Source organism: Salvelinus fontinalis, chromosome 14, assembly GCF_029448725.1.
Source record: "Salvelinus fontinalis isolate EN_2023a chromosome 14, ASM2944872v1, whole genome shotgun sequence".
NCBI classification, from domain to species: Eukaryota; Metazoa; Chordata; class Actinopteri; order Salmoniformes; family Salmonidae; genus Salvelinus; species Salvelinus fontinalis.
This window is the reverse complement of record NC_074678.1, coordinates 14,839,236-14,856,798: the sequence shown is the minus strand read 5'-3', so window position 1 is coordinate 14,856,798 and position 17,563 is coordinate 14,839,236. Positions and strand designations below refer to the sequence as shown.

General features: G+C 46.5%; 1 pseudogene; it reads right to left on the bottom strand.

Moving 5' to 3' along the window:
• Positions 1 to 1,754: 1,754 nt before the first annotated feature.
• LOC129869528 (pituitary adenylate cyclase-activating polypeptide type I receptor-like) overlaps positions 1,755 to 17,563 on the bottom strand; it is a 69,877-nt pseudogene continuing 54,068 nt past the window's right edge.

Genomic DNA, 17,563 nt, shown 5'->3' with positions numbered 1-17,563 from the left:
TTTCAGGTTGATGAGAGAGATCAGTTGAACCTCTTCCTTCAGGTTGATGAGGGGAGAGAGGTCAGTTGAACCTCTTCCTTCAGGTTGATGAGAGAGATCAGTTGAACCTCTTCCTTCAGGTTGATGAGAGAGATCAGTTGAACCTCTTCCTTCAGGTTGATGAGGGGAGAGAGGTCAGTTGAACCTCTTCCTTCAGGTTGATGAGAGAGATCAGTTGAACCTCTTCCTTCAGGTTGATGAGGGGAGAGAGGTCAGTTGAACCTCTTCCTTCAGGTTGATGAGGGGAGAGAGGTCAGTTGAACCTCTTCCTTCAGGTTGATGAGAGAGATCAGTTGAACCTCTTCCTTCAGGTTGATGAGGGGAGAGAGGTCAGTTGAACCTCTTCCTTCAGGTTGATGAGGGGAGAGAGATCAGTTGAACCTCTTCCTTCAGGTTGATTAGGGGAGAGAGGTCAGTTGAACCTCTTCCTTCAGGTTGATTAGGGGATAGAGATCAGTTGAACCTCTTCCTTCAGGTTGATGAGGGGATAAAGATCAGTTGGACCTCTTCTTTCACGTTGATGAGGGGATAGAGATCAGTTGAACCTCTTCCTTCAGGTTGATGAGAGAGATTAGTTGAACCTCTTCTTTCAGGTGTATGAGAGAGATCAGTTGAACCTCTTCCTTTGGGTTGATGAGGGGAGAGAGGTCAGTTGAACCTCTTCCTACAGGTTGATGAGAGAGATCAGTTGAACGTCTTCCTTCAGGTTGATGAGGGGAGAGAGGTCAGTTGAACCTCTTCCTTCAGGTTGATGAGGGGAGAGAGGTCAGTTGAACCTCTTCTTTCAGGTTGATGAGAGAGATCAGTTGAACCTCTTCTTTCAGGTTGATGAGAGAGATCAGTTGAACGTCTTCCTTCAGGTTGATTAGGGGAGAGAGGTCAGTTGAACCTCTTCCTTCAGGTTGATGAGGGGAGAGAGGTCAGTTGAACCTCTTCTTTCAGGTTGATGAGGGGAGAGAGATAAGTTGAACCTCTTCCTTCAGGTTGATGAGAGAGATCAGTTGAACCTCTTCCTTCAGGTTGATGAGAGAGATCAGTTGAACCTCTTCCTTCTGGTCGATGAGGGTGAGAGAGGTCAGTTGAACCCCTTCCTACAGGTTGATGAGGGGAGAGAGGTCAGTTGAACCTCTTCCTACAGGTTGATGAGGGGAGAGAGATCAGTTGAACCTCTTCCTTCAGGTTGATGAGGGGAGAGAGGTCAGTTGGACCTCTTCCTTCAGGTTGATGAGGGGAGAGAGATCAGTTGAACCTCTTCCTTCAGGTTGATGAGGGGAGAGAGGTCAGTTGAACCTCTTCCTACAGGTTGATGAGAGAGATCAGTTGAACCTCTTCCTTCAGGTTGATGAGGGGAGAGAGGTCAGTTGAACCTCTTCCTTCAGGTTGATGAGGGGGAGAGGTCAGATGAACCTCTTCTTTCAAGTTGATGAGAGGAGAGAGGTCAGTTGAACCTCTTCCTTCAGGTTGATGAGGGGAGAGAGATCAGTTGAACCTCTTCCTTCAGGTTGATGAGGGGAGAGAGGTCAGTTGAACCTCTTCCTTCAGGTTGATGAGAGAGATCAGTTGAACCTCTTCCTTCAGGTTGATGAGGGGAGAGAGGTCAGTTGGACCTCTTCCTTCAGGTTGATGAGGGGAGAGAGGTCAGTTGAACCTCTTCCTTCAGGTTGATGAGGGGAGAGAGGTCAGTTGAACCTCTTCTTTCAGGTTGATGAGAGAGATCAGTTGAACCTCTTCCTTCAGGTTGATGAGGGGAGAGAGGTCAGTTGAACCTCTTCCTTCAGGTTGATGAGAGAGATCAGTTGAACCTCTTCCTTCAGGTTGATGAGAGAGATCAGTTGAACCTCTTCCTTCAGGTTGATGAGGGGAGAGAGGTCAGTTGAACCTCTTCCTTCAGGTTGATGAGAGAGATCAGTTGAACCTCTTCCTTCAGGTTGATGAGGGGAGAGAGGTCAGTTGAACCTCTTCCTTCAGGTTGATGAGGGGAGAGAGGTCAGTTGAACCTCTTCCTTCAGGTTGATGAGGGGAGAGAGATCAGTTGAACCTCTTCCTTCAGGTTGATTAGGGGATAGAGATCAGTTGGACCTCTTCTTTCACGTTGATGAGGGGATAGAGATCAGTTGAACCTCTTCCTTCAGGTTGATGAGGGGAGAGAGGTCAGTTGAACCTCTTCCTTCAGGTTGATGAGAGAGATCAGTTGAACCTCTTCCTTCAGGTTGATGAGGGGATAAAGATCAGTTGGACCTCTTCTTTCACGTTGATGAGGGGATAGAGATCAGTTGAACCTCTTCCTTCAGGTTGATGAGGGGATAAAGATCAGTTGGACCTCTTCTTTCACGTTGATGAGGGGATAGAGATCAGTTGAACCTCTTCCTTCAGGTTGATGAGGGGAGAGAGGTCAGTTGAACCTCTTCTTTCACGTTGATGAGGGGATAGAGATCAGTTGAACCTCTTCCTTCAGGTTGATGAGAGAGATTAGTTGAACCTCTTCTTTCAGGTGTATGAGAGAGATCAGTTGAACCTCTTCCTTTGGGTTGATGAGGGGAGAGAGGTCAGTTGAACCTCTTCCTACAGGTTGATGAGAGAGATCAGTTGAACGTCTTCCTTCAGGTTGATGAGGGGAGAGAGGTCAGTTGAACCTCTTCCTTCAGGTTGATGAGGGGAGAGAGATCAGTTGAACCTCTTCCTTCAGGTTGATGAGGGGAGAGAGGTCAGTTGAACCTCTTCCTTCAGGTTGATGAGAGAGATCAGTTGAACCTCTTCCTACAGGTTGATGAGAGAGATCAGTTGAACCTCTTCCTTCAGGTTGATGAGGGGAGAGAGATCAGTTGAACCTCTTCCTTCAGGTTGATGAGAGAGATCAGTTGAACCTCTTCCTTCAGGTTGATGAGGGGAGAGAGGTCAGTTGAACCTCTTCCTTCAGGTTGATGAGGGGGAGAGGTCAGATGAACCTCTTCTTTCAAGTTGATGAGAGGAGAGAGGTCAGTTGAACCTCTTCCTTCAGGTTGATGAGGGGAGAGAGATCAGTTGAACCTCTTCCTTCAGGTTGATGAGGGGAGAGAGGTCAGTTGAACCTCTTCCTTCAGGTTGATGAGGGGAGAGAGATCAGTTGAACCTCTTCCTTCAGGTTGATGAGGGGAGAGAGGTCAGTTGAACCTCTTCCTTCAGGTTGATGAGGGGAGAGAGATCAGTTGAACCTCTTCCTTCAGGTTGATGAGGGGAGAGAGGTCAGTTGAACCTCTTCCTTCAGGTTGATGAGGGGAGAGAGGTCAGTTGAACCTCTTCCTTCAGGTTGATGAGGGGAGAGAGGTCAGTTGAACCTCTTCCTTCAGGTTTATGAGAGAGTTCAGTTGAACCTGTTCCTCTCAACCAATATGTTCAATTTATCACTGCTCTGCATTTCTAACACACCGGGTCCAGTCCATTTCTACTCTGGACACAAGTGCAGTCCACTGGAGTCCACTAGCATCCACTAGAGTCCGCTAGTGTCTAGTGACCAGACCACACAGCCAGCAAGTCCATGTCTGGCAACAATAACAGCAACCCACCCAAACACAGCACAGTCCATTTAGAAAGCCCTGACAGACAAGGCTGTGTATTTACTTGTACTATGGAAGATACAGTATATTGTAGACACTATAAAGTTTGCTTCATTTGGGAATCTGGTCAATCTGTGGCCATTGCGATAATTTGCTATTTTTTCTGTATAACTCTTCCTCAGTCTATGGAGCCACACAGCCAAGCCAGTGAGTCAACACAACCGACAGCTCAGTCTATGAAACCCCACAGTCAAGCCAGTGAGTCAACACAACAGACAGCTCAGTCTATGAAACCACACAGCCAAGCCAGTGAGTCAACACAACAGACAGCTCAGTCTATGAAACCCCACAGCCAAGCCAGTGAGTCAACACAACAGACAGCTCAGTCTATGAAACCCCACAGCCAAGCCAGTGAGTCAACACAACAGACAGCTCAGTCTATGAAACCCCACAGCCAAGCCAGTGAGTCAACACAACAGACAGCTCAGTCTATGAAACCACACAGTCAAGCCAGTGAGTCAACACAACAGACAGCTCAGTCTATGAAACCCCACAGTCAAGCCAGTGAGTCAACACAACCGACAGCTCAGTCTATGAAACCCCACAGCCAAGCCAGTGAGTCAACACAACAGACAGCTCAGTCTATGAAACCCCACAGCCAAGCCAGTGAGTCAACACAACAGACAGCTCAGTCTATGAAACCACACAGCCAAGCCAGTGAGTCAACACAACAGACAGCTCAGTCTATGAAACCCCACAGTCAAGCCAGTGAGTCAACACAACAGACAGCTCAGTCTATGAAACCCCACAGCCAAGCCAGTGAGTCAACACAACAGACAGCTCAGTCTATGAAACCCCACAGCCAAGCCAGTGAGTCAACACAACCGACAGCTCAGTCTATGAAACCACACAGCCAAGCCAGTGAGTCAACACAACAGACAGCTCAGTCTATGAAACCCCACAGTCAAGCCAGTGAGTCAACACAACCGACAGCTCAGTCTATGAAACCACACAGCCAAGCCAGTGAGTCAACACAACAGACAGCTCAGTCTATGAAACCCCACAGTCAAGCCAGTGAGTCAACACAACAGACAGCTCAGTCTATGAAACCCCACAGCCAAGCCAGTGAGTCAACACAACAGACAGCTCAGTCTATGAAACCCCACAGTCAAGCCAGTGAGTCAACACAACAGACAGCTCAGTCTATGAAACCCCACAGCCAAGCCAGTGAGTCAACACAACAGACAGCTCAGTCTATAGAACCACATTTAGATCTCTCTAGACTGAGAGGCCTTTCTGAGATTTGGGCACTGCAGAGTCAAGGTGTAGTCCATCCTTGAGAGAGGGGAGGAAGAAAAGAAGAGGGAGGATTGGGAATAGAGAAAGATAGCGGGATTTTTTGTTCTCTCAGACTGTTGAGTTGTGTGTGAGTGAGTCGGTGTTGTGTGTGAGGGTGTTTGTGTCGTCACAGATTGAGACAGAGCTGTGTGTGAGTGTTTGTGTGTCAGTGTGTGTGAGTGTTTTTGTGTCAGTGTAGCTCGGGACAGAAGTGTGTGTGAGTGTGTGTTTGTCGATGTGCGTGAGTGTGTGTGTGTCGCTGATGCAGGGTAGCTCCTTGGGGGAGGACTTCTCCAGAACAGAGATCTGTGTGACGGTGGAGCTCTCTGTGAAGAGGGTACGTCTTCTCCTACTGTAGCTCAGATAACCTTGGATCTGCCACTTCCATAGATGCTTCTTCAGCTCTGCCTGCACCTTGACACACGAATGCACGCACACCCATGCATATGCACGCACACACACACGCGCATACGCATGCACGCACACAGGCACAAACATACACACAGAGAGAGAGAGAAAGAGAGAGAGCACTCTGTCATTTGAAAGCACATTGAGAGGTCTGTACACAGTGTTCAGTACATGAAATAATCTTGACATCAGAGACTTGAGATAGCAGTCAATCAGAAACGATTATGGATTTTCATCTTTGTCTCTGCAGTAAGAACACTGCGAGTTATTCAATCAAAATCACTGTAATTCTAGATTCTAATTCTGTCATTATAATTTTGTTGGTTACTGCTTACTTCTCCATTTAGGAAACAGTAGAGCAGAGCCACCACAAAGCCCTGAGGAAGAAGAAGGAATAGAAAGTGAGTTTTCCAGTTATATTAACGAGCTACATTATTACAAAATAATATACTACTGGATGTCAAATGTACCTTACTTTGTAACACACATTCCCCTATGCAGTAGTATGCAGGCACGCAGGCACACAGCCACACCCCTACCACGCCCCCACCACGCCCCTACCACGCCCCTACCTGAAAGGATCCCAGGCCCAGCTCTATGAAGATACGGGCCTCCTCTCCTGTGTTCTCTGGTAGGAAGGCAAACACCATGTAGTGCATCCCAAACAGAGGGATCAGGAACAGAGTGGATTTAGCCAGCCTCCTACACACACACACACACACACACACACACACACACACACACACACACACACACACACACACACACACACACACACACACACAGATAAGAGTCACAATAATGTCTTTGTGTCTGGCTCCCCAAACCACCTTTACATGTGTGTGTGTGTGTGTGTGTGTGTGTGTGTGTGTGTGTGTGTGTGTGTGTGTGTGTGTGTGTGTGTGTGTGTGTGTGTGTGTGTGTGTGTGTGTGTGTGTGTGAGTGTGTGTGTGTGTGTGTGTGTGTGTGTGTGTGTGTGTGTGTGTGTGTGTGTGTGTGTGTGTGTGTTTCTCTGAGACTCACATGAAGTGGCCAGTGTCGTGGCCCCCCACGCCTGGAGACTTGAGCTTCTGTACCAGAATACGGATCACATTGATGAAGATGATGAAGTTGACCTGGAGCAGTGGAGGAAGAGGAGGAAGAGGAGGAGTTAGGGCTGGATACTTTACAACACTGGGTGGATTAGGGTTAGAGTGGAGTTAGGATTTGGGTTGGAAGAACTGGGATGTGGACATGAAACCAGGGTTAGGGTTAGGTTAGGGTTAGGCCAATCACCAGTAGTGATGCTGTTATTGGCCCTTTGATGATCCACCAGATGAAGGCCACATCAGTGTCGTCCCAGCAACTACATCAGGACAGAACCACATGATATTATACAGTACAGTAGTATTCCAACCGCCAACAATACATTAGTATTCATGTATATAGGCCACATGACAATATCAATTCAGAGTAAGATTATAGTAAACATAAGTTTCTATCCTTACCCCCGGTCATCATAGAAGTTGCGTGTCAGAACCCACACCAACAGTATTGTAGTTGGGAGACCTAACAGATGCAGAGGACAATATCAGCCAGGTGTCCTTACTAAACCATTCCTCTTTGAGTTGCTGAGAAGAGAGAAGGAAGTAACAAGAGAAGTACAGAGGGAAAGACGTAAAAAGAGAAGGACAAAGGGAAGGAGAAAAGAAGGAGTGAGACGAGGACATGGAGAGAGATAAAAAGAGAAGGCCACCTACCCCAGCCGATGAGTGTGTACCACCAGAAGTACTTTTTGTGTGAGACGAAGGTGAGGGCCAGGAGGGTCTGGAGGTACATGCCCTCCACCAGCAACCAGAAGTAGTTAGCCAGGATACTAAACTGGAAGAAGGCCACCGCTGACTTACACGCCATCTACAGTACACACACACACACCATATAGCAACATCAATATCAGAGCTTTCTCAGCTCTTTTATTTTTTATTTTACACTTATTTTACCAGGCAAGTTGACGAAGAACACATTCTCATTTACAGCAACGACCTGGGGAATAGTTACATGGGAGAGGAGGGGGGATGAGTGAGCAAATTGGAAGCTGAGGATGTTTAGGTAGCCATGATGGTATGAGGGCCAGGTTGGGAATTTCGCCAGGACACTGGGGTTAACTTCTTGCGACTACAGGGGGTGCTGTTTTCTCATTAGCATAATTGCATTACAGATTAAACGGCTTCCTACTAAATTCTTTATCGTACAATATGCATATTATTACTATTATTGGATAGAAAACAGTCTCTAGTTTCTATAGGCGTTGGAATTTTGTCTCTGAGTGGAACAGAACTCATTCTACAGCAATTTCCCTGACATGGAGTCAGATTTCACACATTTTGGCCCCTGATCTGGAGTCAGTTTAAAGGCCACTGTGAACGCTATCAGGATACGGACACTGCTTACGTCTTCCCCTGGATGCCTTTACGTGATGACGCTTTGAATGGTATCGATTGCACAATCACAGCCACTATAAATGAAAAAAACCTGTAGGTAGGAACTCTTTTCCAGATGCGTCGGGCGCGCGGTGGACACCGACCTGCTCTTTTTCCAAGCATTAGTGTAGCCAGTAATATTTCTCAGGTCATGTTTTTACTCGTTATAGGAGTTAAAAACATCATAAGGTAGTTAATTTAAACTGTTTTATAGCAATTTATATCCGTTTAGTGCGCATTTTGGGACATTTATTTCTGAGACACTTTGAAGCGCCGGGCAGGTTTCCAGTTCATGCCGAACGCAGTTGGCATTTCCACATGGCAAGAGGACAGCTTTCGACCAAAAGACGATTAGACCCAAGAAAGGATTCTTTGCCCAAGATTCTGATGGAAGAACAGCTCAAAGTAGGAACAATTTATTATGATAAATCGTGTTTCTGTCGAGAAATGTTAATCGCTTATGACGCCATCTTTTTAGACGTAGCTTCGCTTGGCGCAAACTGTATTGAAAAGTAAGGATAATTTAAAAAATGTAAATCAGCGATTGTATTAAGAATTAAATTGTCTATCAATCACTGTCCACCCTATATTTTTTAGTCACGTTTATGAGTATTTATGTATACGACTAGATCACTGTCTAATATGGCGCACGACATTGTCTGACCAGCTGGGCAACTTTTGTCATTGTCTAACCATGATTTTGGTGGCTAAATATGCACATTTTCGAACAAACTGTATATGTATGTTGTAATGTGATGTTACAGGAGTGTCATCTGAAGAATTCTGAGAAGGTTAGTGAAAAAATTAATATATTTTGGCGATGTTTACGTTATCGCTCTCTTTGGCTAGAATCAATGCTCTGGTAACGTTTGCATATGTGGTATGCTAATTTAACGATTTATTGTGTTTTCGCTGTAAGACACTTAGAAAATCTGAAATATTGTCTGTATTCACAGGATCTGTGTCTTTCGATTAGTGTATGCTGTGTATTTTTACGAAATGTTTGATGATTAGTAATTAGGTAAACACGTTGCTCTATGTATTTATTCTAGTCCATTTGTGACGGTGGGTGCAATTGTAAACTATGATATCTACCTGAAATATGCACATTTTTCTAACAAAACCTATCCTATACCATAAATATGTTATCAGACTGTCATCTGATGAGGTTTTTTCTTGGTTAGTGGCTATCAATATCTTAGTTTAGCCGAATTGGTGATAGCACCTGATGGAGTAAGAAACTGATGGAGTTAGAAAAGTGGTGTCTTTTGCTAACGTGGTTAGCTAATAGATTTACATATTTTGTCTTCCCTGTAAAACATTTTAAAAATCTGAAATGGTGGCTTTATTCACAAGATCTGTATCTTTCATTAGGTGTCTTGGACTTGTGATTTAATGATATTTCGATGCTACTATTTAATTGTGATGCTATGCTAGGCTATGCTACTCAGTGTTGGGGGGGTGGGGTGTGCTCCCGGACCCGGGGTAGATACTCGTGAAAGGTTAACACCCCTACTCTTACGATAAGTGCCATGGGATCTTTAGTGACCACAGAGAGTCAGGACACCCATTTAACGTCCCATCGGAAATAAAAGCTCACCTTATGCATTGATTGCAAGTTTCTCTGAATTACACCACTAATGTACAGTGTGAATTACATCACTAATGTACAGTGTGAATTACATCACTAATGTACAGTGTAAATTACATCACTAATGTACAGTGTGAATTACATCACTAATGTACAGTGTAAATTACATCACTAATGTACATTGTGAATTACATCACTAATGTTAAGTGTGAATTACATCACTAATGTACATTGTGAATTACATCACTAATGTACAGTGTAAATTACATCACTAATGTACAGTGTTAAGTACAGTGTAAATTACATCACCAATGTACAGTGTAAATTACATCACTAATGTACAGTGTAAATTACATCACTAATGTACAGTGTAATTTCATCACTAATGTACAGTGTAAATTACATCACTAATGTACAGTGTAAATTACATCACTAATGTACAGTGTGAATTACATCACCAATGTACAGTGTAAATTACATCACTAATGTACAGTGTAAATTACATCACTAATGTACAGTGTAAATTACATCACTAATGTACATTGTGAATTACATCACTAATGTACAGTGTGAATTACATCACTAATGTACAGTCTGAATTACATCACTAAGGTACAGTCTGAATTACATCACTAATGTACATTGTGAATTACATCACTAATGTACAGTGTGAATTACATCACTAATGTACAGTGTGAATTACATCACTAATGTACATCAACTAATGTTAATCTGTAAGGTGATGTCGAGGTAACTTCTCTCCTTTTCCTCTTGTCATTACTGTGAAAAGTTCTACAGCTGCACCATCGAGCGCATCCTGATGTACTGGTGTATCAACGCTGGTATGGCAACTGCTCAGCATCGGACCGTAAGGTGTTACAGAGGGTAGTGCGTACGGCTCAGTACATCACTGGGGCCAAGCTTCCTGCCATCCAGGACCTATATAATAGGTGGTGTCAGAGGAAAGCCCATAACATTGTCAGAGACTCCAATCACCCAAGTCATAGACTGTTATCTCTGCTACCGCACGGCAAGCGGTACCGGAGCGACAAGTCTAGGACCAAAAGGCTCCTTAACAGCTTCTACCCCCAAGCCATAAGACTGCTGAACAATTAATCAAATGGCCACCGGAATATTCACATTGACCCCCCCCCCCCCCCACCCTCCATGTGTTTGTTTTGCTGCTACTCGCTGTTTATCATCTATTCATAGTCACTTACCTACATGTATAAATTACCTCAACTAACCTGTACCCCCGCACGTTGCCTCGGTACCAGTACTCTAGAAGCAGGCCAATGTTTTAGCATAAAAGTATTTGGAGGAGAAAGTATATAGCCTCTTTGTTGTTATTTTATTGAGTTACTTTTTATTATTTTTTATTTTATTTTATTTGGTAAATATTTTCTTAACTCTTCTCGAACTGCACTGTTGGTTAAGGTCTTGTAAGTAAGCATTTCATGGTATACTTCTCATAAATACAAGTAGTAATGAAGTCAATCTCTCCTCCACTTTTAGCCAGGAGAGATTGACATGCATATTATTAATATTAGCTCTCTGTGTACATCCAAGGGCCAGCTGTGCTGCCCTGTTCTGAGCCAATTGCAATTTTCCTAAGTCACTTTTTGTGGAACCTGACCACATGACTGAACAGTAGTCCAGGTGTGACAAAACTAGGGCCTGTAGGACCTGCCTTGGTTATAGTGTTGTTAAGAAGGCAGAGCAGTGCTTTATTATGGACATACTTCTCCCCATCTTAGCTACTGTTGTATCAACATGTTTTGAGCATGACATTTTACAATCCAGGCAATCCAGCCAACTCCAAGCAGTTTAGTCACCTCAACTTGCTCAATTTACATATGATTTGTTTCAAGATTTAGTTGAGGTTTAGGGTTTAGTGAATGATTTGTCCCAAATACAATGCTTTTAGTTTTAGAAATACTTAGGACTGACTTATTCCTTGCTGCCCACTCTGAAACTAACTGCAGTTCTTTGTTAAGAGTTGCAGTTAGGACTAACTTATTCCACATACTTAGACACTTTAGTCAAAGCCAGTGGCATCTCATTAGTAAAGATTGAAAAAAGGCCTAGACAGCTGCCCTGGGGAATTCCTGATTCTATCTGGATTATTGTCACGTTCCTGACCTGTTTTCCATTGTTTTTGTATGTGTTGAGTTGGTCAGGGCGTGAGTTGGGGTGGGCATTCTATGTTATGTGTTTCTATGTTGGGTATAATGTGTTGCCTGATATGGTTCTCAATTAGAAGCAGGTGTTTGACGTTTCCTCTGATTGAGAACCATATTAAGGTAGGCTGTTCTCACTGTTTGTTTGTGGGTGATTGTCTTCCGTGTTTGTGTTCGTCACCACACGGGACTGTTTCGTTTGTTTACTCTGTTCCTGTTCGTGCGTTCTTCGTGTTATGTAAGTTCTCATGTTCAGGTCTGTTTAGTTCGTTTTGTTATTTTGTCATTTCTAAAGTGTGCTTCGTCATCGTGTTTCGTCTTTATTTAAATAAATCAGTATGTCATCATACAACGCTGCGTTTTGGTCCGACCCTTACTCCTTCTACTCATCCGAGGAGGAGGAATTAGACAGCCGTTACAGAATCACCCACCAACCAAGGACCAAGCGGCGTGGGAGAAAGCAACAGCGATCGCAGGATTTCTGGACATGGGAGGAAATATTGGACGGTAAAGGTCCATGGGCACAGCCAGGAGAATATCGCCGCCCCAAAGCTGAGCTGGAGGCAGCAAAAGCAGAGAGGCGGCGTTTTGAGGAGCTAGCTCGGAAGCAGGAGAAGGATCTGGGCTACACTACGTGGGAGGAGATCGACAGGTGGGCGATCGACCCAAGGAGAGCGCCGGAGCCCGCCTGGGATTCTCTGGCGCAGTGTGAGGAGGGATACCGGCGAATGGAGGCAGCACGACGACGCGGTAGGGAGCCTGTTAGTCAAGCCCAAATGTGTTTTGGGGGGGGGGGGGGGGGGGGGGGGGCAAAGGGTAGTGTGGCGAAGTCAGGTAGGAGACCTGCGCCAACTTCCCGATCTTACCGTGGAGAGCGAGAGTACGGGCAGACACCGTGTTATGCGGTAGAGCGCACGGTGTCTCCTGTACGTGTGCATAGCCCGGTGCGGGTTATTCCACCTCCCCGCACTGGCAGGGCTAGATTGAGTATTGAGCCGGATGTCATGAAGCCGGCCCAACGCATCTGGCCACCAGTGCGTCTCCTCGGGCCGGCATACATGGCACCAGCCTTACGCATGGTGTCCCCGGTTCGCCTACATAGCCCAGTGCGGGTTATTCCACCTCCCCGCACTGGTCGGGCTACGGGGAGCATACAACCAGGTAAGGTTGGGCAGGCTCAGTGCTCAAGGGAGCCAGTACGCCTGCATGGTCCGGTATATCCGGCGCCACCTCCCCGCCCCAGCCCAGTACCACCAGTGCTTACACCACGCACCAAGGCTTCCTGTGCGTCTCCAGAGCCCTGTTCCTCCTCCACGCACTAGCCCTATGGTGCGTGTCTTCAGCCCGATACCACCAGTTCCGGCACCACGCACCAAGCCTCCTGTGCGTCTCCAGAGCCCTGTTCCTCCTCCACGCACTAGCCCTATGGTGCGTGTCTCCTGCCCATTACCACCAGTGCCTACACCACGCACCAAGCCTCCTGTGCGTCTCCAGAGTCCTGTGCGTCCTGTTGCTGCTCCCCGCACTAGCCTGAAGGTGCGTGTCCTTAGCCCGGTACCTCCAGTTCCGGCACCACGCACCAGGCCTACAGTGCGTCTCAGCCGGCCAGAGTCTGCCGTCTGCCCAGCAGCGCTTGAACTGCCCGTCTGCCCAACGCCGTCTGAACTGCCCGTCTGCCCAACGGCGCCTGAACTGCCCGTCTGTCCAACGCAGTCTGAACTGTCCGTCTGCCAAGCGCCGCATGAACTGCCCGTCTGTACTGAGCCTTCAAAGCCGCCCGTCTGTACTGAGCCTTCAAAGCCGCCCGTCTGTCATGAGCCTTCAGAGCCATCTGCCAGACAGGAGCCGCTAGAGCCGTCCGCCAGACAGGAGCAGCCAGAGCCGCCAGCCAGCCATGAGCAGCCAGAGCCGCCAGCCAGCCATGAGCAGCAAGAGCCGCCAGCCAGCCATGAGCAGCAAGAGCCGCCAGCCAGCCATGAGCAGCAAGAGCCGCCAGCCAGCCAGGATCTGCCAGAGCCAGCCAGCCAGGATCCGCCAGAGCCAGCCAACCAGGATCCGCCAGCCAGCCAGGATCCGCCAGCCAGCCAGGATCCGCCAGCCAGTCCGGAGCTGCCACTCAGTCCGGAGCTGCCCCTCAGTCCGGAGCTGCCCCTCATTCCGGTGTTGCCCCTTGGTCCGGTGCTGCCCCTTAATCCAGTGGGGTTAATTTGGAGGGTGGCCATTGGGAGGAGGCTACGGAAGCGGGGATTGACTATGGTGGGGTGGGGACCACGTCCGGAGCCGGAGCCGCCACCGTGGACAGATGCCCACCCAGACCCTCCCCTAGACTTTGGTTGTGCGCCCGGAGTTCGCACCTTGAGGGGGGGATCTGTCACGTTCCTGACCTGTTTTCCATTGTTTTTGTATGTGTTGAGTTGGTCAGGGCGTGAGTTGGGTGGGCATTCTATGTTATGTGTTTCTATGTTGGGTTTAATGTGTTGCCTGATATGGTTCTCAATTAGAGGCAGGTGTTTGACGTTTCCTCTGATTGAGAACCATATTAAGGTAGGCTGTTCTCACTGTTTGTTTGTGGGTGATTGTCTTCCCTGTTTGTGTTCGTCACCACACGGGACTGTTTTGTTTGTTTAGTCTGTTCCTGTTCGTGCGTTCTTCGTGTTATGTAAGTTCTCATGTTCAGGTCTGTTTAGTTCGTTTTGTTATTTTGTAATTTCTAAAGTGTGCTTCGTCATCGTGTTTCGTCTTTATTTAAATAAATCAGTATGTCATCATACAACGCTGCGTTTTGGTCCGACCCTTACTCCTTCTACTCATCCGAGGAGGAGGAATTAGACAGCCGTTACAATTATGTTGGAGAGGCTTCCATTAAAGAACACCCTCTGTGTTCTGTTAGACAGGTAACTCTTTATCCACAATATAGCAGGGGGTGTAAAGCCATAATAAATATGCTTTTCCAGCAGCAGACTGATCAATAATGTCAAAAGCCTCACTGATGTCGAACAAAACAGCCCCCACAATCTTTTTATCATCCATTTCTCTCAGCCAAACATCAGTCATGTGTGTAAGTGCTGTGCTTGTTGAATGTCCTTCCCTATAAGTGTGCTGAAAGTCTGTTGTCAATGTGTTTACTGTAAAATATTATTGCATTTGGTCAAACACCATTTTTTCAATAGTTTACTAAGTGTTGGTAACAGGCTGATTGGTAACAGGCTGATTTGAGCCAGTAAAGGGGGCTTTACTATTCTTAGGTATCGGAATGACTTTTACTTCCCTCCAAGCCTGGGGGCATACACTTTCTAGTGGGCTTAAATTGAAAACATGGTAAATAGGAGTGCCAATATCATCCACTATTATCCTCAGTAATTTTCCATCCAAGTTGTTAGACCACGGTGGCTTGTCATTGTTGATAGACAACAATCATTTTTTTTGCCTAAAATTGTGTGTGTATGTGTGTGTGTGTGTGTGTGCTTGTCTATGAGAGTTGTAATTACACTCTAATCAGGGTCAGACTCAATATGTCCTCTTGTGTGAGGTTGGGCCCATTCAGGTTTCGGTCGATATGGGGGTGAGGGTCAGGAGGGACAGCTATCAGCCAGGAGCACCACTCCTCAATTATTTAACCCCGCATCACCCCCAAACACACACACACACTGCCACCTCCACTCCTCCCCTGTACCCCTCTGGTGACTCCCTGAACCCCAATCACACTGCCACCTCCACCCCTCCCCGGTACCCCTCTGGTGACTCCCTGAACCCCAATCACACTGCCACCTCCACCCCTCCCCGGTACCCCTCTGGTGACTCCCTGAGCCACAATCACACTGCCACCTCCACCCCTCCCCTGTACCCCTCTGGTGACTCCCTGAGCCACAATCACACTGCCACCTCCACCCCTCCCCTGTACCCCTCTGGTGACTCCCTGAGCCACAATCACACTGCCACCTCCACCCCTCCCCTGTACCCCTCTGGTGACTCCCTGAGCCACAATCACACTGCCACCTCCACCCCTCCCCTGTACCCCTCTGGTGACTCCCTGAGCCACAATCACACTACCACCCTTCTCTACTTCTGCAGTAGTCTCTGTAATCCCCTATCTCCTCTCTGTGCTGTGGATTTAGCTTCTAAATATAGAACCTGGTGTCCTGTTGGGGTGCAAGAGACCTCTCTCCCTCTCTCTCTTTCTCTCTCTCTCTCTCTCTCTCTCTCTCTCTCTCTCTCTCCCTCTTCCTCTCTCTCTCTCTCTCTCTCTCTCTCTCTCTTCCTTTCTATTTCTCTCTCTCTCTTTATCTGTCTTCTCTTATCTGTCTCTCTCCCCCCCTCTCTTTCTCCCCTCTCTCTTTGTCCCTCTCATCATTCTCTCTCTCTTATCAGTCTCTCTCTCTCTCTCTCTCTCTCTCCCATCACTCTTAATGAGTCACCACTGATCTTCTGATCCAATGGCCTCACTGCCACAGAAAAGGACCAAAGTCGACTGGACGACTCACTCTTTTTAGAAGCAGGCCAATGTTTTAGCATAAAAGTATTTGGAGGAGAAAGTCTCGACTCGCTGTCTCTCACAGATTCATTTCAATGAGCTAAAATGTGCTCTAGTCAGATAGCGTTCACAGCACCCTCTGATGCTTTTCCCATACAACAAGATGAGTCATACATCTGAAGGCAATGACATTCAAAAGAGGAAAGTGCACAGATGAAGACAGACCTATAAAACCACAGGAACTTAGGAGAAATCGGTGGTATACACTATATGAACATATGACAGTAATATAGATATGGTATAGAATATCTAAATATATGGTGGCATAACAGGTGAAAGTGTGATGGGGAATTATAAACAGTATTAAGACAGTAAGTCCAGTATAGTTTGTGCCGCTTGTTGATGACAGCATGACACTCACGGTGGACATGAAGCAGTGGTCCAGGTTCTCATCAGCGAACAGAACTCCGTCCTTGATGAAGACGGCACTGGCTCTCAGGATGAATGAGGAAAACAGGTTGATGTGGATGTAGTTCCTGGTACAGTGGAACTTCCTGTACAGGAGAGTCAACTTCCTGTTAGACTGACCTCATTTCCTGTCATGTTAGATGGTCCATATTGAACTATAATGCCTATATGACCGCAATCCAGTCTTCCAGTGTTATCTATTTATCATCACAGCTTTATCATGTATCTGTGTGTATCTAAGGAATGAATATTGGACTGAGTATGTCCTAGTGTTACCTGAACACAGTGAAGACAAAGATGGCTGATATGAGGGAGACGAGGGAGGTGGCATATCCAGTGGTGTACACCTGACTGATGGTGGAGAAGTATGTTGTCTGGAAAGCAACAGGTCAGAGGTCAAAAAGAAACATATAGTGCAGGCTTAACCTCAGTTTTATAACTGAGAAGACTTCAAATACCATCAGTAGGCTACCCTCTATGTCCCTCATATACTCAATCATATAATAATGTCATTACATATACTGACAAAACAGTACAAGTATAGCGAATGCACATATCGGGCTAGGAAAGATACTGTTGTGTGTTTCTGTCTAGGGAGTTACACTACTTAATAAACGTTTTCAGATGCACAGCACGATCCCACACCTTCCTCATGGCCTTGGCAAGTGTGTGTGTCTGCGTCTTCTAGGTGTACGTGAGAGAGGGTGTGTGGAGATACGTGTGTCTGCGCTTGTGTGTATATGGGGAGTGGTTGGGAATGAGACAGAGGGAGGGATGTGACAGCGGGATGAGAAGAGCCCCCTGAGCACTCAGCCATGACTGCTAGGAAGTCTGGGATGTTCATCTATCCTTCTCATCTCTCACTCTGCCTTTCCTTTCAAACTTGTGATTTGTCTAAATGTATGTGTTGCCAGATGGTTAGCGTGAATGGCCTGCAGAAACAGCCAGGGCTTTCTCAGATGAATACTCAAATATCCATCGTTAGTGATGTAACGAGAGATAGCAATGTTATTGTTTGGCTGGCTGGCTGGTCGACCTGTCAGTAACACAACAAAGTAACACAACCGACAATGCTT